The 14,845-nt window shown below is 35.9% G+C and overlaps 1 long non-coding RNA gene across 2 annotated transcripts; it reads right to left on the bottom strand.

Annotated features, from left to right (window-relative positions):
- Window positions 1–6: 6 nt before the first annotated feature.
- On the bottom strand, window positions 7–14,624 carry LOC117103615. 2 transcript variants are annotated; one of them, XR_004444618.1, is made up of 5 exons: window positions 14,497–14,624; window positions 10,306–10,473; window positions 9,874–9,989; window positions 9,035–9,205; window positions 7–391 (listed from the first exon to the last, which is right to left on the bottom strand). It is a non-coding gene; the product is annotated as an uncharacterized LOC117103615 (long non-coding RNA). The 2 variants fall into 2 exon arrangements; XR_004444617.1 differs by lacking the exon at window positions 7–391 and having other exon boundaries at window positions 5,520–9,205.
- Window positions 14,625–14,845: the final 221 nt, after the last annotated feature.

The following is a 14,845-nucleotide window of genomic DNA, read 5'->3' as shown; positions in this document are numbered from 1 at the left end:
TATTTAGGTGAATTCACTGAACATTGTGGACCTTTGGTACATGACGAGGATTATCTACTGTATATTCGACATCTTCCACCATTTTATTGACGATCAGATGTTGCAGCTCATAGTGGATGAGACCAACCGGTACGCTGAGAGATTATCGCTCAAAATGGAGGTAGGTTAGGTGTAATGAAAGACTGGCAGAACACGGACATAAACGAGGTACGTGCTTTTATTTCTAATCTTCTAGATTTAGGTCTCAATAGGCGAGGTAGTTATGAGTTGCACTGGTCTAAGCAATGGCTTTTGGAGTGGAGTGTGGATGTGGAGAAATCGTTTCCAACTTGCTTCTTCGATGTGTGCACCTTGCTGACGGCAAAGCTGCTCCTGCCCGAGACTATCCAAACTACGATAAAGGATTCAAGGTAAGATTTTTTATGGAACGTTTGATGACTAAGTTTCAAAGTTTTTTCTACCCTTCTAGAAACGTGTTTCAAAGGTAGGGTAAGTTTCAAGACTTCAAGATTCCAGAACTGGTTATGTTTACAACCAGAATTTGTATATCGGTCGAGGCGAAGATGGGCCTGGTGCTACACAAAGGACAGTAATGAAGGTGTGTGAACCAATAGGTAAGAAACATCATGTGTACATGGATAATTATTTTTCTTCCCCAGCTTTTTTCATCCCTTGCAGGTGCAAGTTTAGGTGCATGCGGAACCTTGAGAACCAACCAGGTAGGAGTACCAGATGTCATCAAACAGGCAAACCCTGCTCCTGGAACTCCCGTTTTTGAGAGGATTGATGCCGATACTCAACTTTTCACTTCATGGAAGGACGTGACAAAGCAAACACAAAAAAGGTAACACTAATGTCTTCTGTGCATAATTCTTTGAATTTTCAGAGGCGGACAAGGGAAAAACATGTCTTTTGTAGAGTTACCAAGCCGTGTGCCATTGAACTCTACGCACAATACATCGGAGAGGTAGACAAGGCTGACTGATTGATTTGGACAAATCTTCCTATTCACAGGAGCCTCAAATGGTGGAAGAAGTTATTCATTTACCTTATAGAGATAAGTTGGATTAAAATACTCTATTAGCCTATCATTTTATTTATTTTTTTATTTTTCAGCCTTCACATGGAAATAAGGGACCCTATTTAAAAATTATTTTTAAATTTATGGGGTGTATGTTTCATGGGTGTCAAAAATGTTATAGACCAGATTCGAAGAATCCAATCACTGGAGTGAAGACAACTGATTCATATCTAAAAATTTTGAAAAAAGCTGATTTTCTAAAGCAAAATTTCTCCCAATTTGAGTATGTTGAAATTTGAGAACATGAGTGGAAAGAAATAAAGAACTCCTTGCCCCCTCTTTATCGACAAGAAATATTTGATGTACTTTTTATCCATCCTATTCTTAATCCACGAGACGCTTTCTTTGGTAGGAGAACAAATGCAGCGCGATTAGTTTTTGGAGGTAAAAGATAATGAAAAAATTCATTACGTTGATTTTACCAGTCGCTATCCTTATTACAATAATAATTCTGATGATGACATACGCATTGCGTGTGAACAGGCTGTATTTAAAATTCAGAGAAATGGACGTTTAGGTTTAGGAAAGCATAGTAAATTAATAAAGAAGATAATTACAACGCGAGACGACAGTACAGCCAAGGTAAATTTAAGAAAATGATGTTTGAAGATGATAAAGAGGAGGAAGACGTAGAAAGTGAATGTGATAGTAACAGAGCGAGACGGTAGCATGGTCTAGGTAAACATAAGAAGATGATGTATGAAAGTGAACAGGAAGACGATGAAAACTACCATGACGATGAAGATGTTATAGTTCAATACGGATCTGGGAAACGCTAAAAAATTGGTAAGCTAAGTTTCTGTTTTGCCTAATTTGGTTACATTAATAGGTTTAGATGATGTGAGAGTTATTGAAATTTTACCTACGCTTAATTAGTTCGTTATTAGAGCCAATGGTTTAGATATCCCAATTTCCTTACCATTTATGATGAGGGAACGAATTACTCCTGAAATAATTTTTGCGGCTATTTCTAAAGTCCTTCAGTCTCATTTGAACATTTTAGTGGGGGACGATTTACAATTTAATATTTTACACATTCCTATGCCTATTGGTGGTGGTAATCGTTAGTTCAAAAAGGGTTTAGATAAGGCTGTGGGGGGTTCCCGATGTTTGATTCGAATTAAAGACGAGAACGATGAAAACGTTTGCTGCTCTAAAGCCATTGTAACAGGTATTTCTACAGTATGTTTGAAGACAAAATTAATAATAAATCTAAATGGGATCAAATTAGACGGGGTAGATATTATCAGCAACAAGAGGCTGAACAATTATTACGAAGGGCTGGTGTAGATAAGGGACTTTGTGGGATAAGTGAGCTTAAACGTTTTCAGGATGTTCTACCCGAATATCAAATCATTGTGATCTCCCGGGACAATCTTCACTCGGTAATTTTTAGTGGTGAACATAGAGAAAAACAGATTTACTTATATCACCACGATAATCACTACGATTTAATAACAAAACTAACAGCCTTTTTTGAAGTAAGACATTTTTGTAACCTTTGTTTTAAGAGTTATAATAACAATTTTAACCATAATTGTAAGTTCGTGTGCGAGTTATGCCTCTCGCACAATTGCATTCCTTCTATAGACCCCTCTACCGTCGTCAAATGTAATGAGTGCTTACGTTCATTTAAAAATCAAAAATGTTTTGATAATCATAGAACCGCTATACAAGGTAGAACAACCCTTTGCGATTCAGAGGAACTTTGTAAAACTGGTAATCGCTATATTAAAAAGGGCCATAAATGCAGTGAATATGTATGTAGAGTTTGTATGACGACGGTAGAGACGGGTCTCTGTTGTAAAGGTGGTTGAAAAGAAAACTAACAAAACTAGCAAGGTAGATAAGAAGACTATAGAAAAATATTTCTTTTTCGATTTTGAATGTACTCAATAAACGGGGGTTCACCATCCTAACTTATGCGTCCTTCAAAAAAGCTGTCTAAATTGTATTAACGATGATAAAGATTCTGATCAATGCGAAATATGCGGGGATAAAACCAAAATGTTCTATGGTGAGGATTCATGCTATCAATTTTGCGAATAACCAAAATGTAATATTATTGCTCATAATTTCCAAGAGTATAATAGAACTTTACTTCATCATGCAATACTTACACTCTTATGGTGTTATTCCGGAAGTTGTTTCTAGGGGCGGAAAATTAATTTCGATCAAAGTTAAGGATACATCGATTCGATTTATTGATTCGCTTTCTTTCCTTCCTATGCCCCTATCAAAATTACCTAAAACGTTCGGTATCAAAGAATTAAAGAAGGGATACTTTCCCCATAGGTTCAATACGATCGAAAATAAAGATTATGTGGGTTCTTACCCCGATGTAGCTATATACGATCCCGATAAGATGTCAGAATCGGCCGGGGTGATTTTCTAGCTTGGTAAAATCAGAAACAAAACGAAGTATTTAACCTCAGACAAGAACTCATTGATTACTGCATAAGTGATGTAGACATTTTAAGGCGATGTTTATCGTTTAGACATATTTTTAAGCAAGCTACCACGCTTAACGATGGTAAGGATAAAGAAGGAGTAAATCCATTCTCTAACGGTTTAATTACCATAGCTTCAGTCTGCAATTATGTGTTTGCTAGGAATTTTTTACAACCAAACACTATAGCTATATTCCCACCTTCGGGTTATCAGACTATAGATAATCATTCATTTGCTAGTATTGAGTGGTTAAGTTACGAGTCAAAACAAAGGGGAATTCATATTAATCACGCACGTAACGGGGGTGAGCAACAACTTGGACCGTGTAGAGTCGATGGGGCATCTTTCAAACCCAAAATTTATATTTGTATGTATTGTATTGTACCAAGATACAGATTCCTGTGTTTTTGTTTCTAAGACTACTAACAAAGATGAATGGCCACCTCCTATTGGGAGACTATTTTGGGGAGTTAACAAATGAAAATGACCCAAAAGATGGTCAAATATTTCATGTTTTGTATATGTATATAAACTGATTCAGTGAAAACAGTTTGTACAGTGAAAGGTCTTGCATTAAATTATCAAAATTCACAAAAGATAAACTATGAAACTTTGAGCCCTATGATCAGGAGAGTTGGAGCAGAAAAACATAACGACAACCGAGTCAAAATCAAAATCGAGGAAAATTGTAATTTTAGATGAGTTAAAAACTGTACCATATGGCTATGTAACTAGTAGAATGTTGATTAGATCGAAGATATTAAAATGCTCTTTAAATTTTTTTTGCAGAAAGACTTTGTAAAGATTGGTGGAAAGTTCTTTGCACCTACCTTAGTATGAACCAAACGGAATTAACCAAGTTCAGTTGTGCACAAAACTATGTACTGTATATGGCAAGGAAAAATATGGGTGGACTTCACAATTTGGAAAATTGACAAAAGATTCAATGTAGAAGGCATAGCTGGCCAGCTAACAACCAGGGAGGCAGTAAAGTCATTATAGGCCTATTATTGTTACATACTGTGAGTATCACAAGTATTACAGTCATACAAAGAATTCAGCATCGATGGGTTACTAGAAATACATATTACGCACATAGAAATGCTTGGAGAAGAAAAGGCCACAAAAAGTAGCTCTAAAAATGGAATACAGTGTGCAACACAACTGTTCTACAAATGGTATAGTCCTGCTCCTCATTTTATGCAGATTAAGATAACTTTATGCTAAATGCAGGCTTTACCATGTAGACCTTTTGCAAGCCTTCCTATGAGCAGTAATTCCGACGATTTTCCAATCAATCTTATTAGTGTTAAAGATGAAATTTTGAACGAGCCAGCCTACGATGAATACGACCACCGCAACTTCATGGCAGCAAACAATAACAATGTATATGAAGATAATGTTTTTGAAAACAAAAAAGTTGATAAGCATGTAGAGATGTTCGCAAAAAAAAAAGTTTAGAAACAATTTTTTTGGACATTTATGGAAAACTTGATCAATTTTAAACGAGTTTGATAGACCAAGCCAAATAGACCATGACATATGCCTTATGATGAGTGCTCAAGAACAATTAGATTTGAGACAATTTTTTTATGGTGACTTATATGGGGACGATTTCCCTATCATCGACTTAACAGGGGATGATATCGCAGTACAGGTCCCGATTATCGACCTTACAGTTGATCATAATATCCCGGTACAGGCAGCTCTGATCATCGATTTAACCACAGCTGAAGAAAACATGGGAGAGAATTCAATGTTGGGGAGATGATGGTGTGAGCCATACACAAGAAGGACGTAACACCAACGCAATTTCCGAAGAAGAAATCATCTGGAACGAATTGCAATAACGATCAAGATTACTGTAATCAAGTATTGCGGATGAAGTTTGTGAAGATGGTAATGTTTTTATAGAAGTTTTGGGAGGATGAATTGAAACGAAGAACAAGTAGAAGCGTAAACGAATGGAACCAAATTAAAGACACTATTGAACATGCACATATTGATGAATTTATTATTGTATGCAATAAGCTTGCCTCTGAAAACTGTTACGGCTGTATTAACAACCGATCAAGTCAGATCGATTTTGAACAACTTTTACTATGTTTAAAATTTATTAATTACAAGGCACTCCATTTTGAATGGGCTTTAAATAATTTTCATTTAGTTTTAGAATTAATAAGGTAAAATGGTAATCTAGTTAACAAAATACTTCAATGTATGTAACTGTCGTACATGAAACAAAAATTAAATTAAATCTTTTCGTGTTATACATGTTGTGTTGTGTTATAGTAACTATTAATATTTTTTCTTAATGCATCAATGAAGAAGAGAATGATGAGAATATACGTATTGCTTGTGAGCAGGCAGTATTTACAATCCTAAGACATGGTATGTTAAGTTTAGGGATGCATACCAAACTACTGATACTATGTTAACGGAAACATGGACAAGGAAAACATATGAAAATGATATATGAAAACGAACAAGAATCGCGGATGACGATGACAACGAAATAGTACAATACAGATCGGCAAAACATGATATGGCGATTTATTATTAGGACTACATTTTTAAAAACTGATTGTGTTGTATTTTAATTATAAATTTTACTTGTATATTCTTATTGGCCCAAATTGACACTCTTTACGATGACGTCTTCGAATATCGGGAATAGAGTGACCAAAATGTTATCGACCCGATTTTAAGAATCCCTTTCCGGGTGTAGATACGTCCGATTCTTATCTAGAGACAGTTTTTCCTTTAGTTTATTTTTGCTCTTTTAGTTCACACTTCAACAATGATTCGAGAACTCAAATTTAGTTAATGAAAATGAAAGAGCAGTTAGAAATCGCAGAACAAAATTTGTAAAGCTACTGAACTGGCTAGAACCTACGGCTGAAATCTGAAGGATTTGAATAACTTGCTTACGGATTTCCTTACTTGGTGAGTTACATCAGCTATACTACATCCTAGTGATCGAAAGGATTTGTTTTTTTCTGTCTTTTCAAGACATTTTAAACCTAATGATCGTATTAGGTTTAGGGATGCATAGCAAATTACTATGTAATTCGATTCGCGGATGACGATGAAAACGAAATAGTACAATACGGATCGGAAAAACACGATAAGGGGTTCATTTTTAAAGCCCAATTGTGTTGTATTTTAACTTTCTATTTTTCTTGTATTTTCTTATCGTCCCTCATTGACACTTTTTACGATGACCAAAATGTTATCGACCCCATCTTAAGAATCCATTTCCGGGTATAGATATGTCCGATTCATATCTAGAGACATAGTTTTTTTCTTTTTTTTTTTCATTTGTTCTTAGTTCAACCTTCAACAATGATTCGAGAACTCAAATTAAGTTCATGTAAATGGAAGAGCAGTTAGAAATCGCAGAACAAACTTTTTAAAACTACTGAACTTGCTGATTTTCGACAAACCCTTCTAGAGCAACCTACGGCTGAAATCTGCAGACTAAATTCGTAAGGTCATGACGTGAAGGATTAGAATAATCTGCTTACGGCTCAAATGATTTCCTTACTTTGTGAGTTACATCAGCTACACTACATCCTAGTGATCGAAAGGATTGTTTTTTCTGTCTTTTCAAGACATTTTAAACCTAATGATCATATTGAATGAAGAATATGAAAATGCATTAATTCAAGCGAAACAGAAATATTAATTCAAATTATGAAGTAAAGATGGACATATTATATCAATACAATCAGATGCATATTGATATACCTTATGAGAACTTTATCATGCACGTTAGTGCATGTGGTCGAATGTATGAAGACCGATTCAGAGAGTTAAGATTCCTCATACAATTAAGGAAAACATCCGACAACCACCATGGTGATGGTCTTTCATGATATAGGCATGATGTCCACCGCCAAGAGACTGCAAAGGTTAGAAAGCTCTTCGTAACTACATTGGTATGAATCAAATTGAATTCAACCGACTGCAGAATACTTTCTAGGTTACTATGACGTAGGCTTAGAAGAAAACTAAAGTACTTTACTTCCTTTATCCATATGATAATAAGGTCATCCTAAAATCTTACTGGGTAGATTGCAAAAGATGAAGATTATTTCAGAATAATTAAGATACGTTTACAATCAGTTATTATTTCCCATTTGTTTTAGTTGCGACGAGAACTTACGTACGTGGGTATCGAAACCATCGAATTACAGAAAGCTGTACAACCCGGTTAGAAAATCGAAGTATGAGAGAAAGGATATGAGGGTTTGTTTTCTGGATACATTAATTGCTTCTGGGTGGCCTGATAGATGTAAAACCCAGGGTGATACGGTTGAGTTTGATCGACACCGTAAAATTGATTTGCTAGGTAAATAACAGGATCGTATTTTTTGCTATGACACAGATTCTTGCATTTTTTATTACTAACATTACTAACCCGGGAGAATTGCAACCTCCTATCGGAGATTACTTGGGGGAAACTAACAAACGAGATAGACCCCATGGATGGTAAATGTTTTTCTTGTTCAGTGTCCGGTAAAAATAAAGATACACCTGGGCATAAGGCATGATATAAGGCACGATCTACTAAGCCTACAACGATAGTCTTATTCTATGAATCAACCATGTTGGTGAAGACATTCCCGTGAATGATCTACAGCTGTACCAAGCCTACATTTGATTGATCTGAGCAGTCCAACGACTATCTTATTCTGCCAATCAACCATGTTAGTTGAAGATGAAATTTTAACTAAAGTGTTTAGTGCAACAGGATTGTTATGGATCTCAATTCAACTCAAATTGACCACGACGTATGTATGTTGATACCTGTAGATGAGCAAGCACATTATAGAGAGAAGACTTTAAATCAGTGTTGCATGGCGACTACTGTATATTGATAAAGCCATTCATGAATAGATAGAATGGATAGATGGATAGATGTTGGTGTGTATGGTATCTTAGTCAACACTACGGTAACTTAAGGCTAGTTTCGAAAGACGTGAACCTTTTAATTAGTTAACGATGTTATTTCTTTGATTTCGAGGATACATAAGATAATATGCAACTTGCGTGTTACGTTAAATAATTCCCTTGTAAATAACGACCGTTTGCGTAATCGGAAAATCAGGCCTGCGATTCAAAATGGGTTAGGTAGTTTCAAGTATCGTTTGTGTGTACTAATGGCAATAGGATTTGACCATAAATGCTATATGATTTCTAATGATAAAGAAATTTAGTAGTAAAAATTATATGATAAAAAATATGAAGAAAATAATCAGAAAATAACATTTCTTTGATTTTGAGGCTACATAGGATAATGGGGAATATGTAACAAACTTGTGCATGTCACATAAAAAAATGCAAAGAAAATTGTGAAATTCGTGGTGGCTACACAGATAATTCCAGTGGAAGAAGAATTCGGTTATAGTTTATATCTAAAGTAAACTACACAAAGTTATACAAATTCTATCAATGCATCAACCAAGCTTTAACAGAATGACAAATCAATGACTCAACCTTAAAGCTACTTTTTGTTCTTGTCTCCCTCTCTAGTGTCATCACAGTCATTATTCTCTCGACGAAGTGTTGCTGCATTCCTTCACGTTAGTCTTTGCTGCATTTGGTCTCGAAGATCTTGTTCGATCTCAACACATGGTAGTTGTTAATTTCACCAGCTTCAAAATTATGCTATAAATACAAATTTTGTTAATCATGAATATACTATAGTTTATGGCAGCATACTGTTGCCATAAACAACAATTGTTGTTGTTGTGGTTGCACTCATAAGAAACATTAAATTACAATTTAAAAGTACTCACAATCATATTTTTAGTAGGTAATGTCTAGAAAAAGTGTAGGGGTTAACTCTCAAAACAAAGAGTGGAAGTTTTGTTTCATAATAAGAGGAATCAGATGCAATGTAAACAAACGATTACAGTATTTAAAAAACAATTAAAAATACTGAATGTCATAGAAATTAATCAAGATTGACTTGTATTCTTAAAAATGGAGTTAATGAAAATTTATATATGGTAGAAACAATACGAGGATAAAATTTTATCAGTTTATACGTATTACTAAATTATACAATAGTATTATAGATTCTATTCCCACTTCATCACACAAATACACGCCTATATGCAAAAAAAGGTGGCCTATAAATAGGGAGCTGTAGATTGCACGACCACGGTAGGACATAGAACGTAAGGACGTCACTAAAAGTCATCAGCGCATGCGAGAACGTTAAGGTCACCTCGTCGAGTCGCTAGGTGGGACGATCACGCATGGGTGATCCCGTTCTAGCGTCGCATCGTCGCACAAATTGAAAGCTTCCTAATAAATACGTGTAAACATACCTAAACATGCTTCTACTTTTCAAATAATGGGCCTTTCCACTAATCCCAGCATTTGAACATTGTCGCTAAGGTATACTGTAATTTCTGGTTTGTTTCCATACCACTCTCAGCTAAACCTACAAAAATGCAAGAATCAGTTACATGTGAGCACAACATGTTCGTTTCATAGAAGCGACAAAGTCGAAAAGATGGGATACAGCACGCTATTTAATTCCATCTGAAAAGCGGCAAAAAACATAACAAAATAACATAACACAAAAAAAACCAACATAACATAATCACATATTCCATTTCAGAAGATCAGAAAGGCACTTAGACAAAAATTAACATTTCTCCATAAAAATTCAGTATAAAGTTCATATATAGTACTGTAATATGTACATACATCAGATCTAGATGCGTTTTAACGATATGCCAAATCAATGCACCTACCTTAAAATACATGTATTTGTCCCCGTATCATTTATAAATTTTTTTCTTCATTTGCATTTAGTTTTGCTGCCGCCACAATTGGTATTCGCATCTTGCGCTATATACTGCACACACCAGCTCTTAACTGTAATTTTCGGTTTGGTTTCAATACCACTTTCTCAGCTAAACCTACAACAATGCAATATTCAGTACATGTGAGCAGAACAAGTTTGTTTCATAGGAGGCAGCAAAGTCAAAATGGTGAGACGAATTAAATAGCGTGTATTTGGTGTCTCACAATTTTAATCAAAGAATGCATAGTCGTTATAGGTACCAACATCATTAAATGTAAATTCTTACTGTCTGCTATTCTTAAAATCGGTCTAATTTTTATTTTTATTTTTTTTTTAGCTATATGAACCAATCAGATGACATCCAGTCAGGTATTTTCTCAAACAAAACGCGCCATTGTGTTGATCCCACTCTATTTTGTACAATGTCTTTTTACCTCCATTGTATTGCATTTGTGACCACTCGCATACAATCAAAAGCTGGCATAGCAAAAATAGTCCTACAATGGTGGTGCTTAGCACCTTACGTCTCCATGGTAGTGTGGAACAATGCATGGAACTCCAAAACAATGTACAGTAGAAGGTAATGAGCATCATAAGACCTCTAGTCCGGTATGTTCTCAAAACAAAATGCCCATTGTGTTGGTCCAACTCTATTTTGTACAATGTCTTTTACCTCCATTGTATTGCATTTGTGACCACTCGCATACAATCAAAAGCTGGCATAGCAAAAATAGTCCTACAATGGTGGTGCTTAGCACCTTACGTCTCCATGGATGGTAGTGTGGAACAATGCATGGAACTCCAAAACAATGTACAGTAGAAAGTAATGAGCATCATGTAGGCCTACATGATACCTTGCCCACAAGAAATCAGGTAATGTGGTAGAAGTAAATCATAACAGTCCGAGACTCCTACTATACTATGACAATTATAAAATATAGCATAACACATTCCAAGCCTACAGTATGACAACTTATAACATAAAGGTCCAACCACATTTGATGCCAATGCCAAATCTTGCATACACAGGACCCTGTCAACTCTATGAATATCTACCTGTTAAAATACCAAGCCCACACAATGGTTCTCATTTTTATCCAAAAGCCTACAACCACTCCTAGCTTGAAAGCAAATGCTTCTTTTGTTCTGTTCCGATACCAGCTTGGCTGGTTAATTAGCTATCGAAATCTCATGCCTTTCTAATTTATGCATACAGTAGGCTTGCCAAGAACATTATTATATTCAACATCACATAATAATTCAAATTTTCAATGCCAAAAATTAATGAGCTTTTCTACCTGTATTATAAGTAAAATTAGTAAAAGTACCACAATTGTTGTGCATCTACATTTTTTTATTTAATATAATGTTCCTATTGTTTTTGGAAATAACAGAAGAGTGACCGCTCACCAGTCACAGGCTCTACTTGGCCTCTTTTTGGCTACGATAGTTTAATTTGTTATTATCAATACTAATTATCATTAATGAAATAATAGTCAGCCAGAGGGCTAATTTATGGTAATATGTATACTAAGCCTGAAGGTGGGGGGGCTTTCCTTCGGCGGCCATATTGGATGGTACACATACATAACTCTGCATTGCTTCGCCATCTTGTCAGCACTCTAGTTGTTTAATAGCTCTGACTGTCACAGACATCGGTAGTACTATGTAGGCCTACTTAGGTCTATACCCAATTCACACGTACAAAAATCTTACCAAAGGTAACAAAATGTAACCAAAAGTAACATTTTACGGCACGTGTGAAAGTACCTCCATGTAATATCCTTGTGAAATCTCGGAACGTCTCGGCAATCTTTACCAGCCTCGCAGAGGCTGGTAAAGCTTCCGAGATGTAGCATGGATGGATCTGCGCATGCGCAGGGATTTTCAACACAACAACAATCTACTGTGTTTCACAGGGTTCTTTGAATTTTCTTCCTTCTGCAGACGATTCTGATCCACTAGAAATAGATAGGCCTAGTTTTTCTCAATGATGAATGAATTACCCTTGTTATTGATGCTAATTAGTAATGGTAGAAGAAGAAGATATACATAAAATGAACGTCAGGATGGTGTTAGTACTATTACTAGTATTATCAAGAGTCGACAGAAACGTTGGAAGCTATGCCTAGTTTAGTAGTAGTAGTAGTAGTAGTACAGCAATTGATTGCTTCGAATGTTTACTGTGATGGTGAGTTCAACAGTCCATCTGTGACAGGGGTTCTCAACTAGGCCTAAGCTAGACCTATATCGCAGTAGGTGAAAAAATGATTCAATGAATAAACACCGAGTAAATTTTACACGACCTTGGCATTACCTTACAGACGCGTGTAAATGCTTTTTATCTCGGTAGGAATAACTCGGGAGATCGCTCAGTTACAATTTGTTACTTTTTGTTAAATTTAACTTCACGTGTGAATCGGGTACTAGAGTACCTGTTTAATTTGGTTGTTTTTTTAGATAATAAACAATTTTTTTGAAAATGATAATACTCTACAGTACAAGACAAATAATAGTGTTACGATCTAGGCAGCTACGTAGCTTCAATTGGCCGATGTTTCAGGCCTAGGTGGCTAGTAACTAGGCCTAGCTACAGTACCAAATGACTAGGCCTGGCTAGGCGGCTAGCCCTACCTAGGCCCCCCTAGTCGAAAGTCAAGCCAATTCACACACACAATCGTACGTAGACTAGGCCTTGCCAAAAATAAATATTGTACAAACAAATCTGTTATGTACCTTGGTTTGACGACGTACGTAAATTTTAGTTTCTAAGGCCAGTTTCAGTCAAAGTTTTGGCTTGCCACCCATTTCATACAGTAAAAAATATTGCAAATGCAATTCTTTGCTGTGGCAATTCATGGGCTGCGTATATAAATGAATCAAATGTGTTTCTCAATGTTTAAAAAAGATGTACCGACTCAATTGTAGACTTTCTTTTACGTACAAGCCAAAACGGTGACATAATCTGAAACCGAATGCTGTGCAGAGATATAAATCTTGAAGCAAAAAATCTTGGAGCAAAAAAAAAAAAAACATGCCCCCCTTCCCCCACCCCTGAAAATTTTTGAGTTGAGGGGTTGACACTAAACAAGTATATTTTTTAAATTGGCCTTATAATAGTGGGGTTTTTTTGGAAGAGCTAATAAGAGAGACATTTTTAATTTAGGATGTTTATTTGTACAAGAAACTTATTATTTAGAATGTTCATTTGTACAAAATTAAAATATCAATCAAAAATATCAAAAATAAAATTTCTTAAAATTGGAAAAATAAAATTGAATTGAATACCAAGCCTAGGTACACTAGGCCTAGGGTTATAGTACCTAGGCCAGTAGTAGTAGTAGTAGGGCTTAGGCGGTAGAAGTAAGTAGGCCTAGCCTATTAGCTTGGCCTAGGCCCAAGGTAGGCTAGCCTAAGCCTTCTTCCTCTACACTACTACTTACTAGGCCTAGGCTAGGCCTACTACTACTACTACTGTAGTACTGGTACTGCCCTCTTTCCTATAATAGCATTCCTGCATCGGCCTACACTCCTTCCTACTGCTTGTGTGTATGCGTAGATTACCTGATTATCTAGATTCTAGGAAACATCTTTGTTATTTAACCTCAACAATCACTGTTACCATACCACACCTTTTATATAAGTTTAATGAGACAGGCTGAGCTAGGTTGTAGCACCATCTTTGGTAGCACTCTTTGATGGAAGCTCTGTCGAGGTCAAAACAGAGTCACAAAGCCCTCTATTGTTTTTGCCTTATCTACTAGAAAAAATTCCAATTATTTAATTGACTCTTCACCGATCATTCATAAATCCCCTATCACATAGATAAAATGGCTAGGCTAATAAGATAAAAGTGGCCAGTATATAAAAAGTAAACAAATTTAACATCATATAGGGTCTGTGGATAATGTACCTATCTACCATGTATTATTAAAAATATCATTAACAAAAGAAATTCGGTAACCTCCTATAACAATTCTTCAATTCAAGCACGTGGGCAAAGGATAGTCCTTGCTTAAACCAGAGTCTTATTATACATTAATTACAACTCACAGCTTATAGGCCCTATATAAGGTGAAGGTGCTATCCTCCCTGGTATGTGCTGACATTTGAAAGGATTCAAAATCAGTGGCCCTACCTTTATAATTAAATGTTTGTTGCGCGCGTCCTCTTCCTTGGACTGTATAGTTGCGGATTCATAGTTGCTACATCTTGATTATGCTGCTTCGATAGCTTGCATTGTCCCCAGCTGGTTCTTGAACTCTGTACTCAAATAATTCCTCCATGCACCAACCTACCTGTTATATAAATTTTATACAATAGGGAACGTCACAATGTTATAAACCAATCCGAGCACTTCCCGCTAGTTCCGACCAATCAAATAGTCTTATAAATGTCTTTGTTTTCTGCCAATTGCTAGTGAAACAGTTACCGCTTCCTGCACAATAACAGTCTGTATACGTCTACCAGTCACCATGGATGAATTA

The sequence above is a fragment of the Anneissia japonica genome, unplaced genomic scaffold, assembly GCF_011630105.1.
Source record: "Anneissia japonica isolate Jap-2015-1 unplaced genomic scaffold, ASM1163010v1 scaffold287895_len483588_cov180, whole genome shotgun sequence".
Lineage (NCBI taxonomy): Eukaryota > Metazoa > Echinodermata > Crinoidea > Comatulida > Comatulidae > Anneissia > Anneissia japonica.
Note: the sequence above shows the minus strand (reverse complement) of the source record. Positions and strands in the feature narration are given on the sequence as shown.